The sequence below is a fragment of the Punica granatum genome, unplaced genomic scaffold, assembly GCF_007655135.1.
Source record: "Punica granatum isolate Tunisia-2019 unplaced genomic scaffold, ASM765513v2 Contig00577, whole genome shotgun sequence".
Lineage (NCBI taxonomy): Eukaryota > Viridiplantae > Streptophyta > Magnoliopsida > Myrtales > Lythraceae > Punica > Punica granatum.
Genome location: NW_022204424.1, coordinates 23806 through 35780, shown reverse-complemented (window position 1 = coordinate 35780; position 11975 = coordinate 23806). Strand labels below are relative to the sequence as shown.

The 11975-nt window shown below is 46.6% G+C and overlaps 36 non-coding genes across 36 annotated transcripts; all 36 read left to right on the top strand.

Annotated features, from left to right (window-relative positions):
* The first annotated feature begins 72 nt into the window (after positions 1-72).
* LOC116191270 lies at positions 73-190 on the top strand. The gene has a single exon (XR_004153374.1). It is a non-coding gene; the product is annotated as a 5S ribosomal RNA (ribosomal RNA).
* Positions 191-422: 232 nt separating this feature from the next.
* On the top strand, positions 423-541 carry LOC116191257. Its single transcript, XR_004153361.1, has one exon. It is a non-coding gene; the product is annotated as a 5S ribosomal RNA (ribosomal RNA).
* A 207-nt stretch (positions 542-748) lies between these two features.
* LOC116191247 lies at positions 749-867 on the top strand. Its single transcript, XR_004153352.1, has one exon. It is a non-coding gene; the product is annotated as a 5S ribosomal RNA (ribosomal RNA).
* Positions 868-1072: 205 nt separating this feature from the next.
* LOC116191246 lies at positions 1073-1191 on the top strand. Its single transcript, XR_004153351.1, has one exon. It is a non-coding gene; the product is annotated as a 5S ribosomal RNA (ribosomal RNA).
* A 240-nt stretch (positions 1192-1431) lies between these two features.
* On the top strand, positions 1432-1550 carry LOC116191249. Its single transcript, XR_004153354.1, has one exon. It is a non-coding gene; the product is annotated as a 5S ribosomal RNA (ribosomal RNA).
* Positions 1551-1778: 228 nt separating this feature from the next.
* Positions 1779-1897, top strand: LOC116191258. Its single transcript, XR_004153362.1, has one exon. It is a non-coding gene; the product is annotated as a 5S ribosomal RNA (ribosomal RNA).
* Positions 1898-2137: 240 nt separating this feature from the next.
* LOC116191272 lies at positions 2138-2258 on the top strand. Its single transcript, XR_004153376.1, has one exon. It is a non-coding gene; the product is annotated as a 5S ribosomal RNA (ribosomal RNA).
* Positions 2259-2490: 232 nt separating this feature from the next.
* LOC116191245 lies at positions 2491-2609 on the top strand. Its single transcript, XR_004153350.1, has one exon. It is a non-coding gene; the product is annotated as a 5S ribosomal RNA (ribosomal RNA).
* A 199-nt stretch (positions 2610-2808) lies between these two features.
* On the top strand, positions 2809-2927 carry LOC116191244. Its single transcript, XR_004153349.1, has one exon. It is a non-coding gene; the product is annotated as a 5S ribosomal RNA (ribosomal RNA).
* A 224-nt stretch (positions 2928-3151) lies between these two features.
* LOC116191243 lies at positions 3152-3270 on the top strand. Its single transcript, XR_004153348.1, has one exon. It is a non-coding gene; the product is annotated as a 5S ribosomal RNA (ribosomal RNA).
* Positions 3271-3517: 247 nt separating this feature from the next.
* LOC116191242 lies at positions 3518-3636 on the top strand. The gene has a single exon (XR_004153347.1). It is a non-coding gene; the product is annotated as a 5S ribosomal RNA (ribosomal RNA).
* A 192-nt stretch (positions 3637-3828) lies between these two features.
* LOC116191241 lies at positions 3829-3947 on the top strand. The gene has a single exon (XR_004153346.1). It is a non-coding gene; the product is annotated as a 5S ribosomal RNA (ribosomal RNA).
* A 188-nt stretch (positions 3948-4135) lies between these two features.
* On the top strand, positions 4136-4254 carry LOC116191261. Its single transcript, XR_004153365.1, has one exon. It is a non-coding gene; the product is annotated as a 5S ribosomal RNA (ribosomal RNA).
* Positions 4255-4474: 220 nt separating this feature from the next.
* On the top strand, positions 4475-4593 carry LOC116191240. Its single transcript, XR_004153345.1, has one exon. It is a non-coding gene; the product is annotated as a 5S ribosomal RNA (ribosomal RNA).
* A 221-nt stretch (positions 4594-4814) lies between these two features.
* Positions 4815-4933, top strand: LOC116191239. Its single transcript, XR_004153344.1, has one exon. It is a non-coding gene; the product is annotated as a 5S ribosomal RNA (ribosomal RNA).
* Positions 4934-5156: 223 nt separating this feature from the next.
* LOC116191253 lies at positions 5157-5275 on the top strand. Its single transcript, XR_004153358.1, has one exon. It is a non-coding gene; the product is annotated as a 5S ribosomal RNA (ribosomal RNA).
* A 234-nt stretch (positions 5276-5509) lies between these two features.
* LOC116191237 lies at positions 5510-5628 on the top strand. The gene has a single exon (XR_004153343.1). It is a non-coding gene; the product is annotated as a 5S ribosomal RNA (ribosomal RNA).
* A 227-nt stretch (positions 5629-5855) lies between these two features.
* LOC116191235 lies at positions 5856-5974 on the top strand. Its single transcript, XR_004153341.1, has one exon. It is a non-coding gene; the product is annotated as a 5S ribosomal RNA (ribosomal RNA).
* Positions 5975-6164: 190 nt separating this feature from the next.
* Positions 6165-6283, top strand: LOC116191234. The gene has a single exon (XR_004153340.1). It is a non-coding gene; the product is annotated as a 5S ribosomal RNA (ribosomal RNA).
* Positions 6284-6478: 195 nt separating this feature from the next.
* On the top strand, positions 6479-6597 carry LOC116191233. Its single transcript, XR_004153339.1, has one exon. It is a non-coding gene; the product is annotated as a 5S ribosomal RNA (ribosomal RNA).
* Positions 6598-6819: 222 nt separating this feature from the next.
* Positions 6820-6938, top strand: LOC116191232. Its single transcript, XR_004153338.1, has one exon. It is a non-coding gene; the product is annotated as a 5S ribosomal RNA (ribosomal RNA).
* A 218-nt stretch (positions 6939-7156) lies between these two features.
* On the top strand, positions 7157-7275 carry LOC116191231. Its single transcript, XR_004153337.1, has one exon. It is a non-coding gene; the product is annotated as a 5S ribosomal RNA (ribosomal RNA).
* Positions 7276-7503: 228 nt separating this feature from the next.
* On the top strand, positions 7504-7622 carry LOC116191230. Its single transcript, XR_004153336.1, has one exon. It is a non-coding gene; the product is annotated as a 5S ribosomal RNA (ribosomal RNA).
* A 224-nt stretch (positions 7623-7846) lies between these two features.
* Positions 7847-7965, top strand: LOC116191229. The gene has a single exon (XR_004153335.1). It is a non-coding gene; the product is annotated as a 5S ribosomal RNA (ribosomal RNA).
* Positions 7966-8168: 203 nt separating this feature from the next.
* Positions 8169-8285, top strand: LOC116191269. The gene has a single exon (XR_004153373.1). It is a non-coding gene; the product is annotated as a 5S ribosomal RNA (ribosomal RNA).
* Positions 8286-8505: 220 nt separating this feature from the next.
* On the top strand, positions 8506-8624 carry LOC116191228. Its single transcript, XR_004153334.1, has one exon. It is a non-coding gene; the product is annotated as a 5S ribosomal RNA (ribosomal RNA).
* A 220-nt stretch (positions 8625-8844) lies between these two features.
* On the top strand, positions 8845-8962 carry LOC116191267. The gene has a single exon (XR_004153371.1). It is a non-coding gene; the product is annotated as a 5S ribosomal RNA (ribosomal RNA).
* Positions 8963-9163: 201 nt separating this feature from the next.
* Positions 9164-9282, top strand: LOC116191226. Its single transcript, XR_004153333.1, has one exon. It is a non-coding gene; the product is annotated as a 5S ribosomal RNA (ribosomal RNA).
* A 200-nt stretch (positions 9283-9482) lies between these two features.
* On the top strand, positions 9483-9601 carry LOC116191225. Its single transcript, XR_004153332.1, has one exon. It is a non-coding gene; the product is annotated as a 5S ribosomal RNA (ribosomal RNA).
* Positions 9602-9826: 225 nt separating this feature from the next.
* LOC116191251 lies at positions 9827-9945 on the top strand. The gene has a single exon (XR_004153356.1). It is a non-coding gene; the product is annotated as a 5S ribosomal RNA (ribosomal RNA).
* Positions 9946-10141: 196 nt separating this feature from the next.
* LOC116191223 lies at positions 10142-10260 on the top strand. Its single transcript, XR_004153330.1, has one exon. It is a non-coding gene; the product is annotated as a 5S ribosomal RNA (ribosomal RNA).
* Positions 10261-10483: 223 nt separating this feature from the next.
* LOC116191264 lies at positions 10484-10601 on the top strand. Its single transcript, XR_004153368.1, has one exon. It is a non-coding gene; the product is annotated as a 5S ribosomal RNA (ribosomal RNA).
* A 193-nt stretch (positions 10602-10794) lies between these two features.
* On the top strand, positions 10795-10913 carry LOC116191259. Its single transcript, XR_004153363.1, has one exon. It is a non-coding gene; the product is annotated as a 5S ribosomal RNA (ribosomal RNA).
* Positions 10914-11106: 193 nt separating this feature from the next.
* LOC116191256 lies at positions 11107-11225 on the top strand. The gene has a single exon (XR_004153360.1). It is a non-coding gene; the product is annotated as a 5S ribosomal RNA (ribosomal RNA).
* A 222-nt stretch (positions 11226-11447) lies between these two features.
* On the top strand, positions 11448-11566 carry LOC116191263. The gene has a single exon (XR_004153367.1). It is a non-coding gene; the product is annotated as a 5S ribosomal RNA (ribosomal RNA).
* A 225-nt stretch (positions 11567-11791) lies between these two features.
* On the top strand, positions 11792-11910 carry LOC116191255. The gene has a single exon (XR_004153359.1). It is a non-coding gene; the product is annotated as a 5S ribosomal RNA (ribosomal RNA).
* Positions 11911-11975: the final 65 nt, after the last annotated feature.

The window sequence follows — 11975 nt, the reverse complement described above, 5'->3', positions numbered from 1 at the left end:
GCTGATCATTTTTGCATTTTTTTTTCATTAGCTCTACGGAGGAACAAAGTGAATTCGAGCGCAAAGGTTGACTGGTGCGATCATACCAGCACTAATGCACCGATCCCATCAGAACTCCGAAGTTAAGCGTGCTTGGGCGAGAGTAGTACTAGGATGGGTGACCTCCTGGGAAGTCCTCGTGTTGCACCCCTCCTTTTTAATTTTTTTTTGCTGCTCGGGAACTGTCCGACGTTGGACGGGAATCCCATCGTTACGGTTAATGTTTTGGGCACGTGCTCACTCGCAAAAGGCGTAAGTTCGTTGTGAAATGCACTCGATACTTTTTTTCTTTCGTTTCTTCTCTTCTTTCTGCGCTCATTTTTGCATTTTTTTTTTCATTAGCTCTACGGAGGAACAAAGTGAATTCGAGCGCAAAGGTTGACGGGTGCGATCATACCAGCACTAATGCACCGGATCCCATCAGAACTCCGAAGTTAAGCGTGCTTGGGCGAGAGTAGTACTAGGATGGGTGACCTCCTGGGAAGTCCTCGTGTTGCAACCCCTCCTTTTTAATTTTTTTTTGCTGCTCTGGAAACTGTCCGACGTTGGACGGGGAATCCATCGTTACGGTTAATGTTTTGGTGCCACGTGCTATGCACTCGGCTTTTTTTCTTTCGTTTCTCTTTCTTTTCTGCTTTATTTTTTTTTTTGCATTTTTTTTTCATTAGCTCTACGGAGGAACAAAGTGAATTCGAGCACAAAGGTTGACGGGTGCGATCATACCAGCACTAATGCACCGGATCCCATCAGAACTCCGAAGTTAAGCGTGCTTGGGCGAGAGTAGTACTAGGATGGGTGACCTCCTGGGAAGTCCTCGTGTTGCACCCCTCCTTTTTAATTTTTTTTTGCTGCTCGGGAAACTGTCCGACGTTGGACGGGAATCCATCGTTACGGTTTAATGTTTTGGGCACGTGCTCATCGCACTCGAAATAACTTTTTTTACTTTCGTTTCTTTCTTCTCTGCGCTCATTTTTGCATTTTTTTTTTCATTAGCTCTACGGAGGACAAAGTGAATTCGAGCGCAAAGGTTGACGGGTGCGATCATACCAGCACTAATGCACCGGATCCCATCAGAACTCCGAAGTTAAGCGTGCTTGGGCGAGAGTAGTACTAGGATGGGTGACCTCCTGGGAAGTCCTCGTGTTGCACCCCTCCTTTTTAATTTTTTTTTTGCTGCTCGGGAAACTGTCCGACGTTGGACGGGAATCCATCGTTACGGTTAATGTTTTGGGCACGTGCTCACTCGCAAAAGGCGTAAGGTTCGTTGTGAAATGCACTCGATACTTTTTTTTTCTTTCTTTTTCTTCTCTTCTCTATTTTGCGCTCATTTTTTGCATTTTTTTTTCATTAGCTCTACGGAGGAACAAAGTGAATTCGAGCGCAAAGGTTGACGGGTGCGATCATACCAGCACTAATGCACCGGATCCCATCAGAACTCCGAAGTTAAGTGTGCTTGGGCGAGAGTAGTACTAGGATGGGTGACCTCCTGGGAAGTCCTCGTGTTGCACCCCTCCTTTTTAATTTTTTTTTTTTGCTGCTCGGGAAACTGTCCGACGTTGGACGGGAATCCCATCGTTACGGTTAATGTTTTGGGCACGTGCTCACTCGCAAAAGGCGTAAGGTTCGTTGTGAAATGCACTCGATATTTTTTTTCTTTCGTTTCTCTGCGCTCATTTTTGCATTTTTTTTTCATTAGCTCTACGGAGGAACAAAGTGAATTCGAGCGCAAAGGTTGACGGGTGTGCGATCATACCAGCACTAATGCACCGGATCCCATCAGAACTCCGAAGTTAAGCGTGCTTGGGCGAGAGTAGTACTAGGATGGGTGACCTCCTGGGAAGTCCTCGTGTTGCAAGCCCCCCCCTCCTTTTTAATTTTTTTTTGCTGCTCGGGAAACTGTCCGACGTTGGACGGGAATCCCATCGTTACGGTTAATGTTTTGGGCACGTGCTCACTCGCAAAAGGCGTAAGGTTCGTTGTGAATGCACTCGATACTTTTTTTCTTTCGTTTTCTTCTTCTTTCTTTCTGCGCTCATTTTGCATTTTTTTTTTCATTAGCTCTACGGAGGAACAAAGTGAATTCGAGCGCAAGGTTGACGGGTGCGATCATACCAGCACTAATGCACCGGATCCCATCAGAACTCCGAAGTTAAGCGTGCTTGGGCGAGAGTAGTACTAGGATGGGTGACCTCCTGGGAAGTCCTCCTCGTTTGCACACCCCTCCTTTTTAATTTTTTTTTGCTGCTCGGGAAACTGTCCGACGTTGGACGGGAATCCCATCGTTACGGTTAATGTTTTGGGCACGTGCTCACTCGCAAAAGGCGTAAGGTTCGTTGTGAAATGCACTCGATACTTTTTTTTCTTTCGTTTCTTCTTTCTGCTCTTATTTTTGCATTTTTTTTTTCATTAGCTCTACGGAGGAACAAAGTGAATTCGAGCGCAAAGGTTGACGGGTGCGATCATACCAGCACTAATGCACCGGATCCCATCAGAACTCCGAAGTTAAGCGTGCTTGGGCGAGAGTAGTACTAGGATGGGTGACCTCCTGGGAAGTCCTCGTGTTGCACCCCCTCCTTTTTAATTTTTTTTGCTGCTCGGGAAACTGTCCGACGTTGGACGGGAATCCCATCGTTACGGTTAATGTTTTGGGCACGTGCTATGCACTCGATACTTTTTTTTCTTTCGTTTTTCTTTCTGCGCTCATTTTTTGCATTTTTTTTTTCATTAGCTCTACGGAGGAACAAAGTGAATTCGAGCGCAAAGGTTGACGGGTGCGATCATACCAGCACTAATGCACCGGATCCCATCAGAACTCCGAAGTTAAGCGTGCTTGGGCGAGAGTAGTACTAGGATGGGTGACCTCCTGGGAAGTCCTCGTGTTGCACCCCTCCTTTTTAATTTTTTTTGCTGCTCGGGAAACTGTCCGACGTTGGACGGGAATCCATCGTTACGGTTAATGTTTTGGGCACGTGCTCACTCGCAAAAGGCGTAAGGTTCGTTGTGAAATGCACTCGATACTTTTTTCTTTCGTTTCTTCTTCTGCGCTCATTTTTGCATTTTTTTTTCATTAGCTCTACGGAGGAACAAAGTGAATTCGAGCGCAAAGGTTGACGGGTGCGATCATACCAGCACTAATGCACCGGATCCCATCAGAACTCCGAAGTTAAGCGTGCTTGGGCGAGAGTAGTACTAGGATGGGTGACCTCCTGGGAAGTCCTCGTGTTGCACCCCTCCTTTTTAATTTTTTTTTTTGCTGCTCGGGAAACTGTCCGACGTTGGACGGGAATCCCATCGTTACGGTTAATGTTTTGGGCACGTGCTCACTCACTCGCAAAAGGCGTAAGGTTCGTTGTGAAATGCACTCGATACTTTTTTTTTTCTTTCTTTTTCTCTTTGTTTCTTTTCTGCGCTCATTTTTGCATTTTTTTTTTCATTAGCTCTACGGAGGAACAAAGTGAATTCGAGCGCAAAGGTTGACGGGTGCGATCATACCAGCACTAATGCACCGGATCCCATCAGAACTCCGAAGTTAAGCGTGCTTGGGCGAGAGTAGTACTAGGATGGGTGACCTCCTGGGAAGTCCTCGTGTTGCACCCCTCCTTTTTAATTTTTTTTTGCTGCTGCTCGGGAAACTGTCCGACGTTGGACGGGAATCCCATCGTTACGGTTAATGTTTTGGGCACGTGCTATGCACTCGAACTTTTTTTCTTTCGTTTCTGCGATCATTTTTGCATTTTTTTTTCATTAGCTCTACGGAGAAACAAAGTGAATTCGAGCGCAAAGGTTGACGGGTGCGATCATACCAGCACTAATGCACCGGATCCCATCAGAACTCCGAAGTTAAGCGTGCTTGGGCGAGAGTAGTACTAGGATGGGTGACCTCCTGGGAAGTCCTCGTGTTGCACCCCTCCTTTTTAATTTTTTTTTGCTGCTCGGGAAACTGTCCGACGTTGGACGGGAATCCGATCGTTACGGTTAATGTTTTAGGCACGTGCTATGCACTCGATACTTTTTTTCTTTCGTTTCTGCGCTCATTTTTGCATTTTTTTTCATTAGCTCTACGGAGGAACAAAGTGAATTCGAGCGCAAAGGTTGACGGTGCGATCATACCAGCACTAATGCACCGGATCCCATCAGAACTCCGAAGTTAAGCGTGCTTGGGCGAGAGTAGTACTAGGATGGGTGACCTCCTGGGAAGTCCTCGTGTTGCACCCCTCCTTTTTAATTTTTTTTTTGCTGCTCGGGAAACTGTCCGACGTTGGACGGGAATCCCATCGTTACGGTTAATGTTTTTGGCACGTGCTCACTCGCAAAAGGCGTAAGGTTCGTTGTGAAATGCACTCGATACTTTTTTTCTTTCGTTTCTGCGCTCATTTTTGCATTTTTTTTTCATTAGCTCTACGGAGGAAAAGTGAATTCGAGCGCAAAGGTTGACGGGTGCGATCATACCAGCACTAATGCACCGGATCCCATCAGAACTCCGAAGTTAAGCGTGCTTGGGCGAGAGTAGTACTAGGATGGGTGACCTCCTGGGAAGTCCTCGTGTTGCACCCCTCCTTTTTAATTTTTTTTTGCTGCTCGGGAAACTGTCCGACGTTGGACGGGAATCCGATCGTTACGGTTAATGTTTTGGGCACGTGCTCACTCGCAAAAGGCGTAAGGTTCGTGTGAAATGCACTCGATACTTTTTTTCTTTCGTTTCTGCGCTCTATTTTTGCATTTTTTTTTCATTAGCTCTACGGAGGAACAAAGTGAATTCGAGCGCAAAGGTTGACGGGTGCGATCATACCAGCACTAATGCACCGGATCCCATCAGAACTCCGAAGTTAAGCGTGCTTGGGCGAGAGTAGTACTAGGATGGGTGACCTCCTGGGAAGTCCTCGTGTTGCACCCCTCCTTTTTAATTTTTTTTTGCTGCTCTCGGGAAACTGTCCGACGTTGGACGGGAATCCGATCGTTACGGTTAATGTTTTGGGCACGTGCTCACTCGCAAAAGGCGTAAGTTCGTTGTAAATGCACTCGATACTTTTTTTCTTTCGTTTCTCTGCGCTCATTTTTGCATTTTTTTTTCATTAGCTCTACGGAGGAACAAAGTGAATTCGAGCGCAAAGGTTGACGGGTGCGATCATACCAGCACTAATGCACCGGATCCCATCAGAACTCCGAAGTTAAGCGTGCTTGGGCGAGAGTAGTACTAGGATGGGTGACCTCCTGGGAAGTCCTCGTGTTGCACACCCCTCCTTTTTAATTTTTTTTTTGCTGCTCGGGAAACTGTCCGACGTTGGACGGGAATCCCATCGTTACGGTTAATGTTTTGGGCACGTGCTCACTCGCAAAAGGCGTAAGGTTCGTTGTGAAATGCACTCGACTTTTTTCTTTCGTTTCTTTCTTTCTTTCTCTCGCTCATTTTTGCATTTTTTTTTCATTAGCTCTACGGAGGAACAAAGTGAATTCGAGCGCAAAGGTTGACGGGTGCGATCATACCAGCACTAATGCACCGGATCCCATCAGAACTCCGAAGTTAAGCGTGCTTGGGCGAGAGTAGTACTAGGATGGGTGACCTCCTGGGAAGTCCTCGTGTTGCACCCCTCCTTTTTAATTTTTTTTTGCTGCTCGGGAAACTGTCCGACGTTGGACGGGAATCCCATCGTTACGGTTAATGTTTTGGGCACGTGCTCACTCGCAAAAGGCGTAAGGTTCGTTGTGAAATGCACTCGATACTTTTTTTCTTTCGTTTCTTCTCTGCGTCATTTTTGCATTTTTTTTTTTCATTAGCTCTACGGAGGAACAAAGTGAATTCGAGCGCAAAGGTTGACGGGTGCGATCATACCAGCACTAATGCACCGGATCCCATCAGAACTCCGAAGTTAAGCGTGCTTGGGCGAGAGTAGTACTAGGATGGGTGACCTCCTGGGAAGTCCTCGTGTTGCACCCCTCCTTTTTAATTTTTTTTGCTGCTCGGGAAACTGTCCGACGTTTGGACGGGAATCCCATCGTTACGGTTAATGTTTTTGGGCACGTGCTATCACTCGATACTTTTTTTCTTTCGTTTCTGCGCTCATTTTTGCATTTTTTTTTCATTAGCTCTACGGAGGAACAAAGTGAATTCGAGCGCAAAGGTTGACGGGTGCGATCATACCAGCACTAATGCACCGGATCCCATCAGAACTCCGAAGTTAAGCGTGCTTGGGCGAGAGTAGTACTAGGATGGGTGACCTCCTGGGAAGTCCTCGTGTTGCACCCCTCCTTTTTAATTTTTTTTTTGCTGCTCGGGAAACTGTCCGACGTTGGACGGGAATCCCATCGTTACGGTTAATGTTTTGGGCACGTGCTATGCACTCGATACTTTTTTTTCTTTTTCGTTCTCTGCGATCATTTTTGCATTTTTTTTTCATTAGCTCTACGGAGGAACAAAGTGAATTCGAGCGCAAAGGTTGACGGGTGCGATCATACCAGCACTAATGCACCGGATCCCATCAGAACTCCGAAGTTAAGCGTGCTTGGGCGAGAGTAGTACTAGGATGGGTGACCTCCTGGGAAGTCCTCGTGTTGCACCCCTCCTTTTTAATTTTTTTTTGCTGCTCGGGAAACTGTCCGACGTTGGACGGGAATCCCATCGTTACGGTTAATGTTTTGGGCACGTGCTCACTCGCAAAGGCGTAAGGTTCGTTGTGAAATGCACTCGATACTTTTTTTTTCTTTCGTTTCTGCGCTCATTTTTGCATTTTTTTTTCATTAGCTCTACGGAGGAACAAAGTGAATTCGAGCGCAAAGGTTGACGGGTGCGATCATACCAGCACTAATGCACCGGATCCCATCAGAACTCCGAAGTTAAGCGTGCTTGGGCGAGAGTAGTACTAGGATGGGTGACCTCCTGGGAAGTCCTCGTGTTGCACCCCCCTTTTTTAATTTTTTTTTGCTGCTCGGGAAACTGTCCGACGTTGGACGGGAATCCCATCGTTACGGTTAATGTTTTGGGCACGTGCTCACTCGCAAAAGGCGTATTCGTTGTGAATGCACTCGATTTTTTTCTTTCGTTTCTTTCTGCGCTCATTTTTGCATTTTTTTTTCATTAGCTCTACGGAGGAACAAAGTGAATTCGAGCGCAAAGGTTGACGGGTGCGATCATACCAGCACTAATGCACCGGATCCCATCAGAACTCCGAAGTTAAGCGTGCTTGGGCGAGAGTAGTACTAGGATGGGTGACCTCCTGGGAAGTCCTCGTGTTGCACCCCTCCTTTTAATTTTTTTTTTTGCTGCTCGGGAAACTGTCCGACGTTGGACGGGAATCCCATCGTTACGGTTAATGTTTTGGGCACGTGCTCACTCGCAAAAGGCGTAAGGTTCGTGTGTGAAATGCACTCGATATTTTTTTCTTTCGTTTCTTTCTCTGCGCTCATTTTTGCATTTTTTTTTCATTAGCTCTACGGAGGAACAAAGTGAATTCGAGCGCAAAGGTTGACGGGTGCGATCATACCAGCACTAATGCACCGGATCCCATCAGAACTCCGAAGTTAAGCGTGCTTGGGCGAGAGTAGTACTAGGATGGGTGACCTCCTGGGAAGTCCTCGTGTTGCACCCCTCCTTTTTAATTTTTTTTTGCTGCTCGGGAAACTGTCCGACGTTGGACGGGAATCCCATCGTTACGGTTAATGTTTTGGGCACGTGCTCACTCGCAAAAGGCGTAAGGTTCGTTGTGAAATGCACTCGATACTTTTTTCTTTCGTTTTTCTGCGCTCATTTTTGCATTTTTTTTTTCATTAGCTCTACGGAGGAAACAAAGTGAATTCGAGCGCAAAGGTTGACGGGTGCGATCATACCAGCACTAATGCACCGGATCCCATCAGAACTCCGAAGTTAAGCGTGCTTGGGCGAGAGTAGTACTAGGATGGGTGACCTCCTGGGAAGTCCTCGTGTTGCACCCCCTCCTTTTTAATTTTTTTTTGCTGCTCGGGAAACTGTCCGACGTTGGACGGGAATCCCATCGTTACGGTTAATGTTTTGGGCACGTGCTATGCACTCGATACTTTTTTTTCTTTCGTTTCTCTTTCTTTCTGCGCTCATTTTTGCATTTTTTTTTTCATTAGCTCTACGGAGGAACAAAGTGAATTCGAGCGCAAAGGTTGACGGGTGCGATCATACCAGCACTAATGCACCGGATCCCATCAGAACTCCGAAGTTAAGCGTGCTTGGGCGAGTAGTACTAGGATGGGTGACCTCCTGGGAAGTCCTCGTGTTGCACCCCTCCTTTTTAATTTTTTTTTGCTGCTCGGGAAACTGTCCGACGTTGGACGGGAATCCCATCGTTACGGTTAATGTTTTGGGCACGTGCTCACTCGCAAAGGCGTAAGGTTCGTTGTGAAATGCACTCGATACTTTTTTTCTTTCGTTTCTGCGCTCATTTTTGCATTTTTTTTTCATTAGCTCTACGGAGGAACAAAGTGAATTCGAGCGCAAAGGTTGACGGGTGCGATCATACCAGCACTAATGCACCGGATCCCATCAGAACTCCGAAGTTAAGCGTGCTTGGGCGAGAGTAGTACTAGGATGGGTGACCTCCTGGGAAGTCCTCGTGTTGCACCCCTCCTTTTTAATTTTTTTTTGCTGCTCGGGAAACTGTCCGACGTTGGACGGGAATCCCATCGTTACGGTTAATGTTTTGGGCACGTGCTCACTCGCAAAAGGCGTAAGTTCGTTGTGAAATGCACTCGATACTTTTTTTTTTTCGTTTCTGCGCTCATTTTTGCATTTTTTTTTCATTAGCTCTACGGAGGAACAAAGTGAATTCGAGCGCAAAGGTTGACGGGTGCGATCATACCAGCACTAATGCACCGGATCCCATCAGAACTCCGAAGTTAAGCGTGCTTGGGCGAGAGTATACTAGGATGGGTGACCTCCTGGGAAGTCCTCGTGTTGCACCCCTCCTTTTTAATTTTTTTTTGCTGCTCGGGAAACTGTCCGACGTTGGACGGGAATCCCATCGTTACGGTTAATGTTTTGGGCACGTGCTCACTCGCAAATCGTAATACTTTTTTTCTTTCGTTTCTTCTCTGCGCTCATTTTTGCATTTTTTTTTCATTAGCTCTACGGAGGAACAAAGTGAATTCGAGCGCAAAGGTTGACGGGTGCGATCATACCAGCACTAATGCACCGGATCCCATCAGAACTCCGAAGTTAAGCGTGCTTGGGCGAGAGTAGTACTAGGATGGGTGACCTCCTGGGAAGTCCTCGTGTTGCACCCCTCCTTTTTAATTTTTTTTTTGCTGCTCGGGAAACTGTCCGACGTTGGACGGGAATCCGATCGTTACGGTTAATGTTTTGGGCACGTGCTATGCACTCGATACTTACTTTTTTCTTTCGTTTCTTTTCTGCGATCATTTTTTGCATTTTTTTTTCATTAGCTCTACGGAGGAACAAAGTGAATTCGAGCGCAAAGGTTGACGGGTGCGATCATACCAGCACTAATGCACCGGATCCCATCAGAACTCCGAAGTTAAGCGTGCTTGGGCGAGAGTAGTACTAGGATGGGTGACCTCCTGGGAAGTCCTCGTGTTGCACCCCTCCTTTTTAATTTTTTTTTGCTGCTCGGGAAACTGTCCGACGTTGGACGGGAATCCCATCGTTACGGTTAATGTTTTGGGCACGTGCTCACTCGCAAAAGGCGTAAGTTCGTTGTGAAATGCACTCGATTTTTTTTTTCTTTCGTTTCGTTTCTGCGCTCATTTTTGCATTTTTTTTTCATTAGCTCTACGGAGGAACAAAGTGAATTCGAGCGCAAAGGTTGACGGGTGCGATCATACCAGCACTAATGCACCGGATCCCATCAGAACTCCGAAGTTAAGCGTGCTTGGGCGAGAGTAGTACTAGGATGGGTGACCTCCTGGGAAGTCCTCGTTTTGCACCCCTCCTTTTTAATTTTTTTTTGCTGCTCGGAAACTGTCCGACGTTGGACGGGAATCCGATCGTTACGGTTAATGTTTTTGGGCACGTGCTATGCACTCGATACTTTTTTTCTTTCGTTTTCTTCGTTTCTTTTTTTTGCATTTTTTTTTTTCATTAGCTCTACGGAGGAACAAAGTGAATTCGAGCGCAAAGGTTGACGGGTGCGATCATACCAGCACTAATGCACCGGATCCCATCAGAACTCCGAAGTTAAGCGTGCTTGGGCGAGAGTAGTACTAGGATGGGTGACCTCCTGGGAAGTCCTCGTGTTGCACCCCTCCTTTTTAATTTTTTTTTGGCTGCTCGGAAACTGTCCGACGTTGGACGGGAATCCCATCGTTACGGTTAATGTTTTGGGCACGTGCTCACTCGCAAAGGCGTGAGTTCGTTGTGAATGCACTCGATACTTTTTTTCTTTCGTTTCTTTCTGCGCTCATTTTTGCATTTTTTTTTTCATTAGCTCTACGGAGGAACAAAGTGAATTCGAGCGCAAAGGTTGACGGGTGCGATCATACCAGCACTAATGCACCGGATCCCATCAGAACTCCGAAGTTAAGCGTGCTTGGGCGAGAGTAGTACTAGATGGGTGACCTCCTGGGAAGTCCTCGTGTTGCACCCCTCCTTTTTAATTTTTTTTTGCTGCTGCTCGGGAAACTGTCCGACGTTGGACGGGAATCCCATCGTTACGGTTAATGTTTTGGGCACGTGCTATGCACTCGATACTTTTTTTCTTTTCGTTTCTGCGATTATTTTTGCATTTTTTTTTCATTAGCTCTACGGAGGAACAAAGTGAATTCGAGCACAAAGGTTGACGGTGCGATCATACCAGCACTAATGCACCGGATCCCATCAGAACTCCGAAGTTAAGCGTGCTTGGGCGAGAGTAGTACTAGGATGGGTGACCTCCTGGGAAGTCCTCGTGTTGCACCCCTCCTTTTTAATTTTTTTTTTGCTGCTCGGAAACTGTCCGACGTTGGACGGGAATCCCATCGTTACGTTTAATGTTTTGGGCACTGCTATGCACTCGATACTTTTTTTCTTTCGTTTCTTCTGCGATCATTTTTGCATTTTTTTTTTCATTAGCTCTACGGAGGAACAAAGTGAATTCGAGCGCAAAGGTTGACGGGTGCGATCATACCAGCACTAATGCACCGGATCCCATCAGAACTCCGAAGTTAAGCGTGCTTGGGCGAGAGTAGTACTAGGATGGGTGACCTCCTGGGAAGTCCTCGTGTTGCAACCCCTCCTTTTTAATTTTTTTTGCTGCTCGTCGGAAACTGTCCGACGTTGGACGGGAATCCCATCGTTACGGTTAATGTTTTGGGCACGTGCTCACTCGCAAAGGCGTAAGGTTCGTGTGAAATGCACTCGATACTTTTTTTCTTTCGTTTCTGCGCTCATTTTTTGCATTTTTTTTTCATTAGCTCTACGGAGGAACAAAGTGAATTCGAGCGCAAAGGTTGACGGGTGCGATCATACCAGCACTAATGCACCGGATCCCATCAGAACTCCGAAGTTAAGCGTGCTTTGGCGAGAGTAGTACTAGGATGGGTGACCTCCTGGGAAGTCCTCGTGTTGCACCCCTCCTTTTTAATTTTTTTTTGCTGCTCGGGAAACTGTCCGACGTTGGACGGGAATCCCATCGTTACGGTTAATTTTTGGGCACGTGCTCACTCGCAAAAGGCGTAAGGTTCGTTGTGAAATGCACTCGATTTTTTTTCTTTCGTTTCTTTCTTTCTGCGCTCATTTTGCATTTTTTTTTCATTAGCTCTACGGAGGAACAAAGTGAATTCGAGCGCAAAGGTTGACGGGTGCGATCATACCAGCACTAATGCACCGGATCCCATCAGAACTCCGAAGTTAAGCGTGCTTGGGCGAGAGTAGTACTAGGATGGGTGACCTCCTGGGAAGTCCTCGTGTTGCAACCCCCTCCTTTTTAATTTTTTTTTTGCTGCTCGGGAAACTGTCCGACGTTGGACGGGAATCCCATCGT